Source organism: Macaca thibetana, chromosome 3, assembly GCF_024542745.1.
Source record: "Macaca thibetana thibetana isolate TM-01 chromosome 3, ASM2454274v1, whole genome shotgun sequence".
NCBI classification, from domain to species: domain Eukaryota; kingdom Metazoa; phylum Chordata; class Mammalia; order Primates; family Cercopithecidae; genus Macaca; species Macaca thibetana.
In genome coordinates this window covers 99,527,389-99,547,599 of record NC_065580.1, presented here as the reverse complement: position 1 = coordinate 99,547,599, position 20,211 = coordinate 99,527,389, and the positions used below count along the sequence as shown (strand labels likewise).

Below are 20,211 nucleotides of genomic sequence, written 5' to 3'. Positions count from 1 at the left end.
CTGCTATGAATATTCATGTACAGTGTTGGTGTGAATGTGTGTTTTCCATTCTCTTGGGTAGATAGATGCCTAAGAGTGGAATTACTGGGTCATATGTTAAATCTATATTTAACATTTTGAAGAACTGCCAAACTGTTTATTGCAAAGTATCTGGGCCATTCTACAATTCTACCAAAATGGATGAGTTCCGATTTCTCCATATCCTTGTCAGCACTTGTTAGTGTCTGACATTTTGATTCTAGCCATCCTAGTGATTTAAAGTGCTATTTCATTGGGCTTTGATTGGCATTTCCCTAATGATGAACGATGAGCATCTTTCTATGTGTTTTTTATTGTTCATTTTTATGTTTTTTGGAGAAATGTCTATCCAAATACTTTGCCTGTTAATTGGGTTGCTAATTAATTGGGTTATTTGTTTTTTATTATTGAGGTGTAAGAGTTTTTTTTGGTTTTTTTTTTTTTTTTTTGAGATGGAGTCTCGCTCTGTCACCCAGGCTGGAGTGCAGTGGCGTGATCCTGGCTCACTGCAACCTCCGCCTCCCAGGTTCAAACAGTTCTCCTGCCTCAGCCTCCTGAGTAGCTGGGATTACAAGTGCATGTTACCACGCCTGGCTAATTTTTTGTATTTTTCGTAGAGACGGGGTTTCACCATGTGAGCCAGGACGGTCTGAATGTCCTGACCTCATGATCCGCCCGCCTCAGCCTCCCAAAGTGCTGGAATTACAGGCATGAGCCACCTCACCCAACCTGAGAGTTCTTTATATATTCTGAATACAAGTCCCTTATCAGATATTATTTTTTTCCTATTCTCTGGGTTGTCTTTTTATTTTCTTGATGTTGCCCATCAAAGTCCAAAAGTTTTAATTTTGATAAAATCCAATTTGTGTTTTATTTCAACACTTACGCTTTTGGTTTTTTTTTTTTTTTTTTTTTGAACTGAATCTTAATTTTATTTCATTTTAGTCAAGTTAAAAATAGGTTTAAAAACTAATACTTACGTTGGTTATTGGAAAACATCCAAGCATTCACAATTTAGGTGTGTGAATCAACTTTTTTTTTCTGTCTCTATTTTATAAAACTTTTTTTTCTCCAAAGGTTATTGGGGTACAGGTAGTATTTGGTTACATGAGTAAGTTCTTTAGTGGTGATTTGTGAGATTTTGGTGCACCCATCACCCGAACAGTATACAACACACCCTATTTGTAGTCTTTTATCCCTTTCCGCCCTCCCACCCTTCCCCCAAAGCCCCCAAAGTCCATTATATCATTCTTATGCCTTTGTGTCCTCATAGTTCCCACATATCAGTGAGAACATATGATGTCTGGTTTTCCATTCCTGAGTTACTTCACTTAATAGTCTCCAATCTCATCCAGGTCGCTGCAAATGCCATTAATTCATTCCTTTTTATGGTTGAGTAGTATTCCATTTTGTGTGTATATATATACACCACAGTTTCTTTATCCACTTGTTGGTTGATGGGCATTTGGGTTGCTTTTGGTTCCACGATTTTGCAATTGCGAGTTGTGCTGCTATAAACCTGTGTGCAAGTGTCTTTTTCATATAATGACTTCTTTTCCTCTGGGCCGATACCCAGTAGTGGGATTGCTGGATCACATGGTAGTTCTTTTAGTTCTTTAAGACACCTCCACACTGTTTTCCATAGTGACTGTACTAGTTTACATTCCCACCAGCAGTGTAGGAGTGTTCCTTGATCACTGCATCCATGCTAACGTCTACTATTTTTTGATTTTTTGATTATGGCCATCCTTGCAGGAGTGAGGTGGTATTGCATGGTGGTTTTAATTTGCATTTCCCTAATCATTAGTGATGTTGAGCGTTTTTTCATGTTTGTTGGCCATTTGTATATGTTCTTTTGAGAATTGTCTATTCATGTCTTTAGCCCACTTTTTGATGGGATTTTTTTCTTACTGATTTATTTGAGTTTGTTGTAGATTCTGGATATTAGTCCTTTGTCAGACGTACAGATTGTGAAGATTTTCTCCCACTCTGTGGGTTGTCTGTTTACTCTCTGGACTGTTCCTTTTGCCGTGCAAAAGCTCGTTTGTTCAATTAAGTCCCAGCTATTAATCTTTGTTTTTATTGCATTTGCTTTTGGGTTCTTGGTCATTAAATCCTTGCCTAAGCCAATGTCTAGCAGAGTTTTTCCAATGTTATCTTCTAGAATTTTTATAGTTTCAGGTCTTAGATTTAAGTCCTTAATCAATCTTGTGTTGATTTTTACATAAGGTGAGAGATGAGGATCCAGTTTCATTCTCCTACATGTGGCTAGCCAATTATCCCAGCACCATTTGTTGAAAAGGGTGTCCTTTCCCCACTTTGTTTTCATTTGCTTTGTCGAAGATCAGTTGGCTGTAAGTATTTGGGTTTATTTCTGGGTTCTCTATTCTGTTCCATCAGTCTGTGTGCCTATTTTTATACCAGTACCACACTGTTTCGGTGACTGTGGCCTTATAGTATGGTTTGAAATCAGGTAGTGTGGTGCCTCCAGATTTGTTCTTTTTGCTTAGTCTCGCTTTGGCTATGTGGGCTTTTTGTTGTTGTTGTTCCATATGAATTTTAGAATTGGCTTTTTGAATTCTGTGAAGAATGATGGTGGTATTTTGATGGGGATTGCATTTAATTTGTAGATTGTTTTTGGCAATATGGTCATTTTCACAATATTGATTCTACCCATCCATGAGTATGGGATGTGTTTCTATTTGTCTTGTCTATTTGTATTGTCTATCATTTCTTTCAGCAGTGTTTTGTAGTTTTCCTTAACATTTTGAAGAACTGCCAAACTTTATTGCAAAGTATCTGGGCCATTTTACAAATCCACCAAAACAGATGAGTTCCAATTTCTCCAGGTCTTTTGCCTCCTTGGTTAGCTATGTTCCTAGTATTTTATTTTATTTTATTTTATTTTATTTTTATTTATTTATTTTTTTATTTTATTTTATTTTTGCAGCTATTGTAAAAGGAGTTGAGTTCTTTATTTGATTCTCTGCTTGGTCACTGTGTATAGAAGAGCTACTGATTTGTGTACTTTAATCTTGTATCCATAAACTTTGTTGTTCTAGGAGCTTTCTGGAGGGATCTTTAGGGTGTTCGAGGTAAACAATCATATCAGCAAACAATGACAGTTTGACTTCCTCTTTACCGATTTGGATGCCCTTTATTTCTTTCTCTTGTCTGATTGGACTGGCTAGGACTTTTAGTACTATGTTGAAAAGGAGTGGTGAGAATGGGCATCCTTGTCTTGTTCCAGTTCTCAGAGGGAATGTTTTCAACTTTTCCCTATTCAGTATTATGTTGGCTGTCAGCTTTTATTACACTGAGGTATGTCCCTTGTATGCTGATTTTGCTGAGAGTTTTAATCATAAAGGGATGTTGGATTTGTTGAATGCTTTTTCTGCATCTGTTGAGATGATCATGTGATTTTTGTTTTTAATTCTGTTTATGTGGTGTATCACATTTATTGATTTGTGTATGTTAAACCATCCCTGTATCCCTGGTATGAAACCCACTTGATCATGATGGATTTTCTTTTTGATATGTTATAGGATTCAGTTAGCTAGTATTTTGTTAAGGATTTTAGCATCTGTGTTCATCAGGGATATCAGTCTGTAGTTTTCTTTTCTGGTTATGTCCTTTCCTGGTTTTTGTATTAGGGTGTTGCTGGTTTCCTTGAATGAATTAGAGAGGGTTCCCTCTTTCTCTATCTCGTGGAATAGTATCAAAAGGATTGGCATCAATTCTTCTTTGAGTGTCTGGCAGAATTCTGTGTAAATCTATCTGGTTCTGAACTTTTTTTTGTTGGTAATTCTTTAATTACCATTTTAATCTCGCTGCTTGTTATTGGTCTGTTCAGGGTATCTAATTCTTCCTGATTTAAGCTAGGAGGGTTGTATTTTTCCAGGATTTTATCCATCTCTTCTAGGTTTTCTATTTTATGTGTGTAAAGGTGTTCATAGTAGCCTCAAATGATCTTTTATATTTCAGTGGTGTTGGTTGTAATATCTCCAATTTTGTTTCTTAATGAGGTTATTTGGATTTTCTCTCTTCTTTTCTTGGTTAATCTCGCTAATGGCTTATCAATTTTATTTATCTTTTCAAAGAACCAGCTCTTTGTTTCATTTATCTTTTGCATTTTTTTCTTGTTTTGATTTCATTGATTTCTGCTCTTATCTTGGTTATTTCCTTTCTTCTGCTGGGTTTGGGTTTGGTTTGTTCTTGTTTCTCTAGTTCCTTAAGGTTTGACCTTAGGATATCAGTTTGTGCTCTTTCAGTCTTTCTGATGTAGGTGTTTAGGGCTATGAACTTTCCTCTTAGCACTGCCTTTGCTGTATCCCAGAGGTTTTGATAGGTTGTGTCATTATTGTCATTCAGCTTGAATAATTTTTAAATTTCCATCTTGATTTCATTTTTGACCCAATGATCATTCAGGAGCAGGTTATTTAATTTCCGTGTATTCGCATGGTTTCGAAGGTTCCTTTTGGAGTTGATTTCCAGTTTTATTCCACTGTGGTCTGAGAGAGTACTTGATATAATTTCAATTTTCTTAAATTTATTGAAGCTCATTTTGTGGCCTGTCATTTGGTCTATCTTGGAGAAAGTTCCATGTGCTGTTAAATAGAATGTGTATTCTTTGGTTGTTGGACGAAATGTTCTGTATATATCTGTTAAGTCCCTTTGTTCCAAGGTATAGTTTAAATCCATTGTTTCTTTGTTGCCTTTCTCTCTTGATGACCTGTCTAGTGCTGTCAATGGAGTACTGAAATCCCCCACTATTAATGTGTTGCTGTCTATCTCATTTTTTAGGTCTATTAGTAATTGTTTTATAAATTTGGGAGCTCCAGTGTTAGGTGCATATGTGTTTAGACCTTTTACCATTATATAATGTCCCTCTTTGTCTCTTTTAACTGCTGTTGCTTTAAGTTTGTTTTGTCTGATATAAGAATAGCTATTCCTGCTCACTTTTGGTGTCCCTTTGCATGAAATGCCTTTTTCCACCCCTTTACTTTATGTAAATCCTTATGTATTAGGTGAGTCTCCTGAAGGCAGCAGATAGTTGGTTGGTGAGTTCTTATCCATTTTGCAGTTCTGTATCTTTTAAGTGGAGCATTTAGGCCATTTGCATTCAATGTTACTATTGAAATATAAGGTACCATAGAATTCATCTGCTATTTGTTATCTGTGTACCTTGGTTTTTTTGCTATTTATTTTTGTCCTTTAAATTGTATTTTTGTTTTATAGGTGCTGTGTGATTTATGCTTTAAAAAGGTTCTGTTTTGATGTGTCTCCAGGATTTGTTTCAAGATTTAGAACTCCTTTTAGCAGTTCTTGTAGTGGTGGCTTGGTAGTGGTGAATTTTCTCAGCATCTGTTTGTCTGAAAAAGGCTGAATCTTTCCTTCATATATGATGCTTAGTTTCACTGGATACAAAATTCTTGGCTGATAATTGTTTTGTTTGAGGAAGCTGAAGATAGGGCCCTAATCCCTTCTAGCTTGTATGGTTTTTGCTGAGAAATCTGCTGTTAACCTGATAGGTTTTCCTTTATAGGTTACCTGGCACTTTTGTCTCACAGCTCTTAAGATTCCTTCCTTCATCTTAACTTTAGATAACCTGATGACAGTGTGCCTAGGTGATGATCTTTTTGTGATAAATTTCCCAGGTGTTCTTTGTGCTTCTTGTATTTGGATGTCTGGGTCTCTAGCAAGGCCAGGGAAGTTTTCCTTGATTATTCCCCCAAATCTGTTTTCCAAACTTTGGGTTTGTCTTCTTTCTCAGGAACACCGATTATTCTTAGGTTTGGTCATTCAACATAATCCCAGACTTCTTGGAGGCTTTGTTCATATTTTCTTATTTATTTTTTTTATTTGTCTTTGTTGGGCTGGGTTAATTTGAAGACCTTGTCGTCAAGCTCTGAATTTTTTTCTTCTATTTGTTCAGTTCTATTGCTGAGACTTTGCAGAGTATTTTGCATTTCTATAAGTGTGTCCAATGTTTCCTGAAGCTTTTATTGTTTTTTTCTTTAGGCAATCTATTTCCCTTTACTTCTTGTATCATGTTTTGGATTTAATTGCATTGGGCCTTGCCTTTCTCTGGTGCCTCCCTGATTAGCTTAATAACTGACCTTCTGAATTCTTTTTCAGTTAAATCAGGAATTTCTTCTTGGTTTGAATCCATTTCTGGTGAGCTAGTGTGATTTTGGGGGGGTGCTAAAGAGCCTTGTTTTGTCATTTTACCAGAGTCAGTTTTCTGGTTCCTTCTCATTTGGGTAGGCACTGTCAGAAGGTCTGGGGCTGAAGGCTGTTGTTCAGATTCTTTTGTCCCACTGGGTGGGGGTGTTCCCTTGATGTGGTACTCTGTCCTTTTTCCTGTAGATGTGGCTTCCTGTGAGCTGAGCTGCAGTGATTGTTACCTCTCTTCTGAGTCCAGCCACCCAGCATGTCTCCCAGGCTCTGGGCTGGTGCTGGGGGTTGTCTGCACAGAGTCCTGTCCTGTGAACTGTCTATGGGTCTGTCAGCCGTGGATACCAGCACCTGTTCTGGTGGAGGTAGCAGGGGGGTGAAATGAACTCTGTGAGGGTTCTTAGCTTTGGTGGTTTAATGTTCTATTTTCGTGCTGGTTGGCCTCCTGCCAGGAGGTGCCACTTTCCAGAGAGCATCAGCTGTGGTGGTATGGAGAGGAACCAGCCGTGGGCAGGGCCCTAGAACTCCCAAGAGTATATGCTGTTTGCCTTCAGCTACCAGGGTGGGTAGGGAAGGCCCATCAGGTGAGGGCAAAGCTAGGCGAGTCTGAGCTCAGACTCTCCTTGGGCAGGTCTTGCTGCGGCTGAGTATTTGGGGTGTCTCCTGGGTCCTGCAAGAGCAGTCCACTTCTTCAGAGGGTCTGTGGGTTCTCTCAGGATTCTTGGTTTGTTCTTGCAGTCATTCTGGAGCTAAAATTCACGGTGCAAGCCTCTGCACGCTGCTCTAAGTTGGCGCTGCAATCTTTATTTTATAAAATCTTAATACAGATCCAGTGTTTCTGAGGAAAATGTGGCGTACCAATTGAAATGTAAAAGTGTAAAATACAGGATTTTTAAAACTTGGTATTAAAAAAAGAATGTAAGGTATCTCACTAATCATTTTTATACTGGTTACATGTTGAAATGAGAATCTTTTGAAGACATTGGGCTAAATAAAATGTAGTTTTGAAATGAATGTCACCCTTTCGTTTTGCTTTTTTTTTTTTCCCCCCGAGATGGAGTTTTGCTGTGTCACCCATGCTGGAGTGCAGTGGCGCGATCTCGGCTCACTGCAACCTCCACCTCCCAGGTTCAAGCCATTCTCCTGCCTCAGCCTCCTGAGGAGCTGGGACTACAGGCGCCCACCACCATGCCCAGCTAATTTTTGTATTTTTAGTAGAAATGGGGTTTCACCATGTTGGCCAGGATGGTCTCGATCTCCTGACCTTGTGATCCACCCACCTCGCCCTCCCAAAGTGCTGGGGATTACATGGTGAGCCACCGTGCCCAGCCTCTTTACTTTTTTAATGTGGTTACTAGTAAATTTTAAAATTCCTATTGACTTGATAAATCTACTGGAAAGGATCACTTACGCTTTTGATTTCATACCCAATAAACCATTGCCTAACCCAAGGGAACAAAGATTTTTTTTTTTTTTTTTTTTTTTTTTTTTTTTTTGAGACGGAGTCTCACTCTGTTGCCCAGGCTGGAGTGCAGTGGCGCGATCTCGGCTCACTGCAAGCTCTGCCTCCCGGGTTCCCGCCATTCTCCTGCCTCAGCCTCCTGAGTAGCTGGGACTACAGGCGCCCGCCACTGCGCCCGGCTAATTTTTTGTATTTTTAGTAGAGACGGGGTTTCACTGTGGTCTCGATCTCCTGACCTTGTGATCCGCCCGCCTCGGCCTCCCAAAGTGCTGGGATTACAGGCTTGAGCCACCGCCCCCGGCCGGGAACAAAGATTTAGTCCTATGTTTTCTTCCAAGAGTTCTGTAGTTTTCACACTTACTTTTCATCAATAAAAATTAATAAACTTAGCTAGATGCAACAACATGAAGACTCTTAGAAACATAGTGTTCAGTGAAGAAGGCATGTCACTGATTACAAATAAAAGAAAGCACAGAAACAAAAACAAATCATTTATTATTTTGAGATACAAACATATATTGTAAAACTTTTTTCAAACATTAGAAAATTCTATGTCTAAACTCCAGGATAGTGAATATCTCTGTCCAGGAGATAGAAAGCTGGGACTGGGACAGGGAAGAAGTACATTGGGTAGATTCAATAGTATTGGTAGCATAGAAGTTCTTAAGGTGGATGGTGCATTTGTGGGTATCTGTTTATTATTAAGCTCCCTAACTTACAGATATGTAGGCTAGGAAATAATAACTATATATATATATTTATTTTGAGACAAGGTGTTGCTCTGTTTCCCAGGCTGGAGTGCAGTGGTGTAACCTCAACTCACTGTAGCCTCCGCCTCCCAGGTTAAAGCAATTCTTGTGTGTCAACCTCCCTAGTAGCTGGGACTACAGGCGTGTGCCACCATGCCCGGCTTAGTTTTGTATTTTCAGTAGAGACGCGGTTTCATCATGTTGCCCAGGCTGGTCTCAAACTCCTAACCTCAAGTGATCCACCCACCTTGGCCTCCCCATGTGTGAGTCACCACGCCCGGCCAATAATAAGATTTTAAAGGAGGCAACTGTGATTAAATGCTCTGCAGAGATTTAATTGACCATGTTGTGAGGATTTGGTCTGCTTAGCGTGGCAATGTCTTTAAAGTCTCTCAGCACACTACAAAGGAGTAGGAGGCGTTATGGTGGAGGCAAAGTCACTGTATAAACTCCCATGGGGAGTTCCATCAGTTTTCCTCACGGACAGAAAATGATGACACAATCCAAAATAGCAGGTAACTAAAATCATCTTTTCTACCTGGCTGTACGTGCCCGTTGATGAGCAGCTGATTTACCTTGCAGGTCATATTCTGTTACATCTCCCTGATGGTAGCATTGAAGTGCATTCAATGTCAGAAGCCTCAGTGCTTGGAATTTAAAGTTTCCCTTTTACTCCCTAATCTGTAAAATGCTATCTCATGGACATTAAGCATTATGAGGGCAGCTATGTTACCTGTCTTGTTCACCACTGTATACGCAGGGCCTAGCACACTGGCGGGTACATAGTAGATTCTCAGTAACCTGTAAGAAATGAAAGAATAATTTTTATAGGAACAAAAAAAGGTTTGATGGAGAATAAGTGTTGCTTAATACATTTGACTTTCTTTAATCTTCCCTTTTCCAACCATTCTGAAACTGCACTTCCACTACAGCGGTGGTTCTAATGGCTCCCTTTGCATTAGAAACACCTGGGGTGCTCTAAAAACACCTAATCAGGCCCACTCCACCAAAGATTCTGATTTAGCTGCCTACTATAGCAGCCAGCACATAGTAGTATGCAATAAAGTTGGAAGGAAGGAAGCGAAGGAAAAGAAAGGATGGAATCGCAGAAGGAAGACAAATGGTTTGTTCGTTTGTACTATAAACCATCTTTACAATAAACGTATATTCAATTATAAGTGCAAATAATCCACCACCTCAAGTACCATTGACTATGTCATGTATATTCCTTAGTCTTTTCAGAAGCATTAAAAAAATGCAAATGTACTGTCATACATTGATTGTAAGATGTATCCTGATTTTAAAAATAATTAAATGTGGTGATGAAAGGATAGAGTATCTCTAGAATCTAGGAAACGCAACCCACAGTCTCTAGGAGCTTTGGCTTTGAAACTTCTGCTCTTTGTACCCTGGTTCCATACTCCTTGTGATATAGGAGTTACATTGTTCTTGTTTTTCTTGAAGATTCTGAAAATGTTTTCAACCCCCTTTTCTCTGTCTGGTTATAGTTCCTGCCTTGCTTAAAAAAAAAAAATCATTTGTGCTGTATTTTCAAAGACCGTGTGTGTGTGTGTGTGTGTGTGTGTGTGTGCGTGTGTGTGTGTGTGCATGTGTGTGTCCTTGGATTTGAGGTTGTTTGTGTTTCTAAGTGGTCTGGAAGGTCACTGCAGTTTTAAGAGGAACCATCTGCCAGTGCCAATTCTTACTTGCACTTGTGCTTTTAAAGGTTAAGTTGCCTTTGGGTAAGGCTTAATATGCTGTGTTTAAAAGTTCACCTGGCCAGGCACAGTGGCTCATGCCTGTAATCCCAGCACTTTGGGAGTCCGAGGCTGGCAGATCACCAGGTCAGGAGTTTGAGACCAACCTGGCCAATATGGTGAAACCCGTCTGTACTAAAACTACAAAAAAATTAGCTGGGCGTGGTGGTGCATGCCTTTAATCTCAGCTGCTCGGGAGGCTGAAGCAGGAGAATTGCTTGAACCTGGGAGGTGGAGGTTGCAGTGAGCTGAGATTGCGCCACTGCACTCCAGCCTGGGTGACAGAGCAAGACTCCATCTCAAAAAAAAAAGTTCATCTAGTCAGGAAATGGTAAATATAAAGTTACATTTCCCTGTCACTTATCATTCTACAGCTCATTAAATTTCACCTAATTGCATCTTCAGGATTCAGGATGTTAGTGTTTCTCAGCTTCACTACCAGACTGAAATCTTAACACCCAGGTCATGAGAGTTTTATTTACTTATCCCAGGCTATCAAAAGATCTTCCTTTAGGAATGGCGAGTTCCTGAGTAATAAATGTGACTTAGAAGTTTGAAAGGTAAATATTCCAGTAAATCTAACTCATTTTATTAGTCATTCTAATTGCTGGTGGCATTTTCCATCATAACATTTTTTGATGGCAAAATGTTGATGGTAACAGTGGCCAGGAAACTAGATTTGATAAATGGCATGCATATCAAGAAACAATTAACAGTTAAACGAGGCTAATTCTTCAACTGTTAGTTGGACTTTAAGCTTCTATCAAACCATGATGGGAAAAGTCTGACTCTGTTGACTGTGAGCTTTATGTGATCATTTTTTCTCCCAAGCCCTTTGAAGACAATGAAGGGAACGCCAGTATCATTCCACAAAAACTGCTGGGAGGAGGAAGTAGCTCCCAGTGAAGCATGACTTCTGCAGAGAAGGAAGCTAACTCTAGGACATTTATTTTATGTAACTGTAGTCTATAGAGAAGCAACTGCCGCATTATCGGCAAATAAAAATAGTGTACATTCGAAAACCAATTTATACTGCAGAGTTCCTTGTGAGTTCACTTTACCTGTATCTGTTATAATCCAAATGCAAGAGTAGCATTAATTTTTTTAATGAGACATGCCTCTGGGCTTTTTTGATTTTTAAGCATTTCAGTGAATAAAGGGAAAAGAGAATTCCTATAAATTATGAAATGGATATTGATTCGCCTAAACTTGCCATGCTTTCGACATCTTCTCTTGTTCATAGTTTATGTTAGATGAAATGTTCACATGATAATCAGTGTGTGTGTGTAGCTTCTCTTCATTCTTTCATTAAGCCATTTAATAATGTATTCTTTCCCATGAGATGGTTTAAGCTGTTTTGCTTGGTGCACACCACCATCATGTCGTCAGGGCTTTATTTTATTGTTGTTTCAAAGTGTCTCATGCTTAAAACATTAGAAAATGCACTTGTGATTGTGGCTACAGGAAATGTAGAATTAATCTAGAGTGACTTAAATATGGCAAGGTGAGGGTGGTTCAGAGAGAAGATAATAAATGACAATACCATTTGCTATGCAGATTCCAGAGATCTAAAAACCAGTAAGCTAAGAAATGTATATTTAAATTCAGTTGCTGTGAAACCCAACTGGTATGAAACACAGACAATACATCAGTTGACTTTACTTTGAAAAGACAAATCGAGAAAGGGTGGGGAGAGTATTCTTTTCTGGATACAATTAGTAGTATCTGTTGTGTAATAAATGTCACGTGCTGTAGTGGCTACTCCATCTTTATTCCTCATGTCATAATATAACAGGAGATGCAAAAAGTCGATGTAGATGTTTTAAAAGATTGGCCACTGGGAATCAGTGGGAATCCAAAGCAGTGTGTGCCCACCACCATCCAATAAAGTGTGAGAGGTTATTAGAAAGGTTTAATTTTTTAATTTAAAACAAAAGGAAATAAGAAAATAAGCTTTGCTGACTCTTTTTATTATTATCATTATTTTGAGACAGAGTCTCACTCTGTCACCCAGGTTGGAGTGCAGTGGCATGATCTCAGCTCACTGCAACCTCCACCTCCTGGGTTCAAGTGATTCTCATGCCTCAGCCTCCCAAGTAGCTAGGATTACTGGTGCCTGCCACCACACCTGGTTAATTTTTGTATTTTTAGTGGAGATGAGATTTCACCATGTTGGCCAGGCTGGTCTCGAACTCCTGACTTCAGGTGATCCACCCGACTTGGCATCCCAAACTGCTGGGACTACAGGGATGTCACCATGCCCAGCCTGATGTTTAATGTACAGATTGGTCCTAGGGGGCTGATTTGGTCTGTATGTCAAGGTCACACATCAGATGATCTAGAGCCAGAATGGAAAGCCAATGCTTTTGTCTTTGTTTTTCCAGTCATCATCATCATTAGCATCATCCTGATTTGAGTCTGTCTGCCATACAGTCTGACTCCAGGCCCCATGCTCTTTCCACTCCAGTTTCCTCTTCTTTCGTGTAAGAGTGGATGACTTAATTCTGTACCAGTTGACCCTGGTCTGTTATCAAAAAGAGAAAGCTGCATTGTCACACTTCCCACTGGCGACGGAAGCCCCAATCGTATGTTCTGGGCTCTTTCTAGGGCTTTTTCAGTTGGATTTGCCTGGTCTGTGGTGTAGAAGTTGTCTAACCACCCACACTTCTGCCATGAGTCAGTCTGTGCCATCTACTTGCTTATGACTATTATTATTATTGTTCCCAAGTCTTGTCATTGGGTAATGATCAACGCAACAGCACAGGATTACACATAAAAGCGGAAACCTTTAGCTCTGGGCAGAAGCTCCTAACACCCTCCTTCTTGATTTCTGGCTTTCTCCTCTGCTCTTTTCACTCTGAAGATTCATGTCTGTTTCTTCAGCCTCCTGATGGTCCCCATATTTGTTACAGTGATTTGCACATTCCTTCTAAGCCTGTTTGACATTCTCTGGAAAGAAAAGGGAAAAGGATGCTTTATTCTCCCAACAGGGGAGAGTTGTGTTTTTGGAAGGAAAAAAACACCAAAAAACCTAATTGCAAGGTAATGGAGTGGCTTTGGTGAATAGAACCATTGAGAGCATGGGGCACAAAGTCTTGCACCTGACTGATACCAGGTTTTCCTGTCTAGATAAAAACATAAAGAGCACAGAGCACAGACTTTTTTTAAAAAAGGTAAAGAACAGTAAGCTGTGTAACCAGGCACTTGCCTTCTTTTATGAGATCAACTTGGTTGGAAACCTTTCACTAACTTTGCTGTCTACCAGGGAGTGGGTGTGGGGATTGATAACAACAGGTGGGAATGAGACTCCTGGCAGTAGCTTTTCTGGTTTTTTGGATGTGTGCCTACTACTGTCACTCTGAGTCCTGTTTTCAGAGAAAGGCAAAGTAACCTTTATTCAAACTGGAATTTTCTCAAGCTGGAAGGCAAGTTTGTTATGGGAAGAGGGAATGCCAATGGCTCAGCCAGAATCCAAGGAGGGCTGCCCTTTGCGGAATGCTCTGCTCCCTGACCACGCTAGGGCCTCCCCGTCCACTGTCCATATTTGTTTTGAGAGCTTCTCAGCATCTCTAGGTTAACACTTTTTGCAGGCTGTTCAGCATTTCTCCTGTGATGAGGCTGTCCTGCTCTCAGCTGGCCTTCAGGACCACTTTAGCTGGGAAAGATCATTTCATTCCCATTAGTGAAAGGGAGCAAAGCTTTCCTGTGTTATTTTTTTTCCCCCTCTTCATAATCCTTAATGTATTCACTCAATTACTAGTGGTACTATTATTTTTTGTTTTGTATTTTATTTTGTTTTAGAGACAGGGTCTCACTGTCGCCCAGGCTAGAGTGAGTGCCATAATCATAGCTCACCTCCTGAATTCAAAAACCTCAACCTCCTGGATTCAAAAGACCCTCTCACCTCAGCCTCCCAAGCAGCTGGGACTACAGGAGCATGCTGCTGTGTTTGGCTAATTTTTAAACTTTTTTGTAGAGAGAGGGTATTGCTGTGTTGCCCAGACTGGTCTCAAACTCCAGGCCTCAAGTGATCCTCCTACCTCAGCTTCCCACAGTGCTAGGATTAAAGGTGTGAGCCATGGCACCTGGCCCATTACTATTATATTTTGAACTTTAGTGACAGTGGTAATGTTGGGGAGTGGGGAGCTGGCAGAGCAAGCCAGTAACAAGCAGGTTTTCCCGTAGTTCCTGTCTACTGCCCTGTAATGATAGATATTGTGGGAGTATCTGCTGTTCCTCCTCCACATGGACATAGTTTCCAATTTCCTTAATCCAACTGCATGAACCACAGACTGCTCATCCGAGAGTGGCTGTCCTTAGAAGTTATTTCTGTTACTTTGCAGCTATTGACAAAGAGACCAATTTTCTTTCCAGTATATACCAAATCCAAGGTATAGCAGTGCTGTCCAATAGAAATATACCAAAATGCAAGGGAAATATGTGCATTTAAATTTATTAGAAAGTACGCGAAAGCTATAAAAGAAACAGGTGAAATCAATTTTAACAGTACATTGTCCTTAACACTATATATGTAATGTCATCATATTAACTTGCAATTGATACTAAGAAATTACTGAAATATTTTACATTCTTTTCTTTGTACTGAGTCTTCAAAATCCTGTATGTGTCTTAGATGCACATAACAATTTTGACTAGCCACATTTTAAGCGCTTATAAGACACTTTTATTGAAGAATGTAAGTCGATACCATATATTTAACTGTCTATAAAGCATTACTGTCTATAAATTAAAGCATTTTTTCTTTGCTCTGCAGGGCTGTTTCTTGTTGGTTGGGTTGTATGCAAATGTATGTTTGTTAATTAAATACATTTAATGCTGTGGAAAAAGAAAGAAATTGGCTCCTTGACCCGCCTCCTAGTAGGGTAATAACTTTGTCAAGCACATTGCAGTCTTTGGAGATGACCCTTAGGTGTGACCTTGAAGCTGACCTTCTGACAGGCTGGGGTACATTCCTCTTCTGGAGAGATTTGTCTGTGGGAGTGGGCGAGCTTGCTCCTGGGACACTTTGAGTGTATTAAAATCCAGTTACTGGGCCGGGCGTGGTGGCTCATGCCTGTAATCCCAGTACTTTGGGAGACCAAGGCGGGTGGATCACTTGAGGTCAGGAGTCCAAGACCACCTTGGGCAACATGGTGAAACCTTGTCTCTACCAAAAAATACAAAAATTAGCCAGGTGTGAACACAGGAGGCAGAAGTTGCAGTGAGCCGAGATCACACCACTACACTCCAGCCTGGGTAACAGAGCGAGACCCTGTCTCAAAAAAAAAAAAAAAAAAAAAATCCAGTTATTGATCATGGTCGGAGGAGATTCTTGAGAGGCAAGGGGATCAGAAAACAGCCACGAGAGCAGACCCTGAAACAAGAAGCAGAGTAAAGGACTGACTAGAGGGGGCCCCAGGACTTTTATATTCAAGCGAGAGGACAAGGATTATTCTGGGTCATTCTTAAAAGTCGTTTAAAAGTGTGCTGTTCTAGGTAGGGAGCTTTTTTTCAAAGATCATTGCATCAGAAGGATGGCTTTCTGGATCCTTTTCAAGTTGACTTTGTTGTTCCCCACTAAAAGCAGCAAAATTATTTAGAGTTAAGGTGCAAGACAGCAGGAATAATTTTTTTTGGCTGAAAGACATTATTTATATAATCGCTGGACACTGACTCAAACTTGCTGTTCCACTTCCATTCTTCTTTATTCATCTTGACAAAACCAGCTGGTAGGAGGATGGGAGGCACATGGGGCTGTTTATTCTAAGTTCACTTACTCTCTTGTCTTCCCTTTTTCTTAAAACCGGAAAGCAAAATATGTCTCTTTTTAAGAACAACTTGATTGCAGAAGTGACTACTGTTTAATTCAGTTTTTCTACCAGTCTTCAAGCAGGCCTTGGGGACTCAGGCTTCCTGAGTATTGCATCCCTAAGACTCTGCACAATTACCAGGAAGAAGTATGGCCAACAGTGAGAGTGATGGGCAGCTGAGGCCAACGCATTGACCGTGGACAGATAAAAAGGCTGCCCCCAGTCAGGGATATTTCTTAAATGTTATACTCCTCAGCTGAATTAAAGTTTTCTTCTGCAACTGAGCTTTTGGAAACCCATGGGAATTATTGTTTATTGAGCTGGATAATAGCAGAATTAATTCTTTTCTGCTTAGGGGGAAGGCACTGGTGGGACATGCTAATTGCTTCAGTCCAAAAGAACTCCTGGCCACATTAGAGTTTGTAATAGAAGAATGATAAGTAAAGCAGCCAGAAGAGGAAGTTTGCAGGGCTGATTTGCAGGAGTTTCATTGATTTAGCATCTGTAGGGAAAATTCCTTTAAAAAAAGAATTTTTTTTTTGGATTAGTGAACAGGAGAACATTCAAAACTAAGACAGATAGAGGCCAACTGGGAATGCTGTGCAGCCTGGAATAGCTTAGGCTGCTGTTCAATCATTTCCCCAAACAGGAAACCACAGAATGTTAGAGATTAAGGTCACTAGATCATTGGGAAAAGAGCATAACTTTGTCTGCAAAGTATTATGATATATTGTAAATGGGCCAGAATATAAGCATAAATCTTTCGTCTAAAAATGCAACAACAAAAATCCATCCTTCTCACAAAAGCACAGTTTGCTTTCCTGTTGTGCTGAGATACCAAAGCCTCCTTCTGTGGTGTTTCTGTAATTTTCCTAATAAGTAAAGCAGGGAATGAAGAGAAAAGTTTTGTGTTCTCTGTCAGTAACATGTGTGCTTCGTTTTTTTGTTGTTTGTTTGTTTTGTTTTGTTTTTTGTTTTTTTGAGCAGCAGAAACGGATAAAGTTTAGAACAGTAAGTGGACCTCACATGATTTATTTTCAGTCTTATCCTTTCATGCTAGCAACAATGAAAATATACTAAAATGCCAATTTATATACATTTCTGTCCCTATTCTCTCAGGCTGTATTAAAAGCACAGAGTTCTTTTTTCACCTTTGATTATCATTGTGGCACCGCCTGACTTAAATTTGAAGTGAAAGTCTGAGTTTATAGAGCGTGGAATCTTTCTAGGTGTCTGTAAGTGTACTCTTCTGCAGGTATCTTTGGCTAAGTTGGTTGCTTAATATCTGCCTTAAATTATTTACCCCTCAGAGGCATACTCCATTTAAAATAAGGGTTAATTCTCCTCTGATTCTGTCCATTAGGTCTTTACTAGGAAAAGGTTTTCTTGCTGAGAGAGTTAAACTCATGAATAAACTGCTGATTTATGTGCATCTAGAACCTGAAAATTCAATTTATGATTTGAATTGTTAAAAAGATTAGCATTTTAGAAAGGTTTAAGTGAAACTGACTTTCCTTGGCCCCTCTTCTAAGGAAAACTTAAAGAATGAAAGCATAAATTTCCCTTTCCTTTTCTGATTATTCACTGCTTTGAAAAGTTAAAAAAAAAATCTGAAGCCTTTGGAAGACAGGGGTCACATCTTTCCATACCTGTTCCCATGGTACTTAGTCCTTAGTCTCTCCCTAAACATGTCTGTTGAATAGGCAGAGATCTCATATGAGTAAACTAACAAACAAACAAAACACACTACATATACAAGTGAGCATGCACTCTTCTCCAACTCAGACAAAAGGCCACTTCCCTTCCATTTCAGATGGAGGGAACACTTAACCACCTGCAAATCCAGGAAGGAAGCGAAATAAATGGATAGTGTTGGATTGAGATCTACTGATCTTTCTTTTTTACCCATGACAGAGAGATGGATACAGAGAATATTTTTCTCTTCTAAGAAAAACAGTAGCATAAGCATTGAATAAATGACAACCGCCCTGTGCCTGTGTGTGTGAGGATACCAGGGCAGGGGTGGGGGTGTGCCTCAGGGTTCCAGCTCTGCAAAGTGTTAGCTCATTGTGGCTGAGAGGAAATACAGGCCCAGCATGGTCAGATCTCCCAATATTTAAATGCTGACTGTGTTAGTGCAGGCTGCTCTAACAGAGCAGTATAGACTAAGGGCTTAAAAACAAGAAAAATATGTTTCTTACAGTTCTGGAAGCTGGAAATCTGAGATCAGATTACCAGCATGATCGGTTCTGGTGAGGATCTTCTCCTAGGTTGCAGACTGCTGACTTCCTTTTGTATCCTCACATGGTGGAAAGAGTGATAGAGAGCTCTGTGGGGTCTCTCTCTTGGGGGGGCACTAATTCCGTTCATGAGGGCTCTGCTCTTATTCCCTAATCACCCTCCAAAGGCCCCACCTCGTAATACCATCACTTTGGTTGTTAGGTTTTCCACATTTGAGTTTTTGGAGGATACAAACGTTGGGTCCATAACACTGGCATCTAAATGAAAAAACAATTACAACACAAACATGCGTTCTGTAACACTGGCATCTAAATGAAAACACAGAACACCACCATTTGGACTAACCAAATACATCTGCATGCTGAATGCAAGCCTCACGCAGCCAACTTAAGACCTCTGCACTCCAGTATAGGAATTTATGTTTTAGTTTATCCTTAATAAAGAGTAATAAAAACATCGGTAAAACCTGCTCTTCAAGTTATAGGACATCTTTAGGTCTGGTATCCTATTTGCCCTTCCTGACAGCTGTGGGATGTAGCTATTCCACTTTCTAGAGGAGAAAATTAAAGCTCAGAATGAGTAGATGACATATCCAAGATCACTCAGTGAGCACTGGTCTTGCGGGACTGAGGCAGGGCCAGAGGTCAAGACTTCTGTTTGAAAGTATTGGCCCCTTTTATAAGGCTCTGCTGTTAGTTCTGTCCAGTCAATGGCCTAGTGCAGTTATTTATGGAGTTCTGACTCCTCCATCCTAAGTCACAATTCTAATCCATACGTAACATTTCATTTGGAAATTGTTGTACTGTTGTATACTTTATCATGCTTCAAAGGTGATAACAAGTGATAAAAGCTAACATTTTGAACATTCATTCTGTGCTTGGGATGCTGAGAGCTTTACATGCATCATGTTTCATAAATTCTCCCGATTCATATGTGCTTTTCTTATACCCATTGTACAGATGAAGAAACTGAGCTCTAGATGGCTAACTCAATTAAGATAATACTGCCAGTTAGTGGCAGGGGTCAGATTCAAACCCAGCCATAGAGTTTATGCTCTTAACGATAAACATATATCCTTCATGTTAAAGAGTCACACTTAACTTTAGGTTGGCCACTTGCTTGTGGAATTACAAATATAGAATAAAGCACCTGTTCAATGTGTTTTTATGGAGGTTAGTGACCTTAGACAATGAGGCAATGTGGAAGAGCACTTAGAAGCACACGGTTTGGGCTCAGGTCAATCTGAACTTGAATTTCAGTCACCTGTTGGGGGATCATGGTACACTGACTTACCTCCCTGCACCTCTGCCTCCTTGTGCCTAAAATGGGATAAATAACACCTGCCTTCTGAGAATGCTGTAAAATGCTTAGCACAGTTCCTGGAACATAATAAGAAAAACAACAAGAGAGTCTTATTATTACTCAAAAATTTCCTTTTAAAAGCTATAGTCTTTACCACACTTTTCTAGCATTTAAGTGTGGGGAAATTCCATATGATTTTGAATTCCAGGCTTCAAAATTAAAAGTTCCTTTAAAAGAGTAATACATGAATTTATGGCTCTGACTTTCAAGAAAAGACTGAGATGCTGCGGCTAATGCATGTAAAATTAGTAGTCAAGGGTATGTTATTGTTTGAAGAGCTTGAATACGTACAGTTCAGGTTTCTCCCGGCTGGATTTCTTCTACAGTCGGCCTTTTTCTGAAAGAGTAAGATTGACAACCGAGTATTTGACACAAAAAGACCGTCCCTATATTCTGAAGGTTTATTTAGAAGTGCTTTGTCGAGTCTCTCCAATCATTATCAGATGATCAACTTGCTTGAGAAGGAGGAGGACCTAATACTCACTGACCTCTTATTCTGTGTCAGACACACTGTGCTGGGCACTTTGTGTACATGGTCTCATTAGTCCTCATTACAATTCAGTATAGTTCTTAGCATCCTCATGTCCGGAAAAAGGGCTGAAGCTCTTGGAAGTTCACCCACATGTCTGCGGGTT

General features: G+C 39.8%; 1 protein-coding gene across 7 annotated transcripts in view; it reads left to right on the top strand.

Moving 5' to 3' along the window:
- The window catches only part of CPVL (carboxypeptidase vitellogenic like), a 205,656-nt gene that overhangs the window by 140,403 nt on the left and 45,042 nt on the right, over positions 1 to 20,211 (top strand). The window lies entirely within an intron of this gene.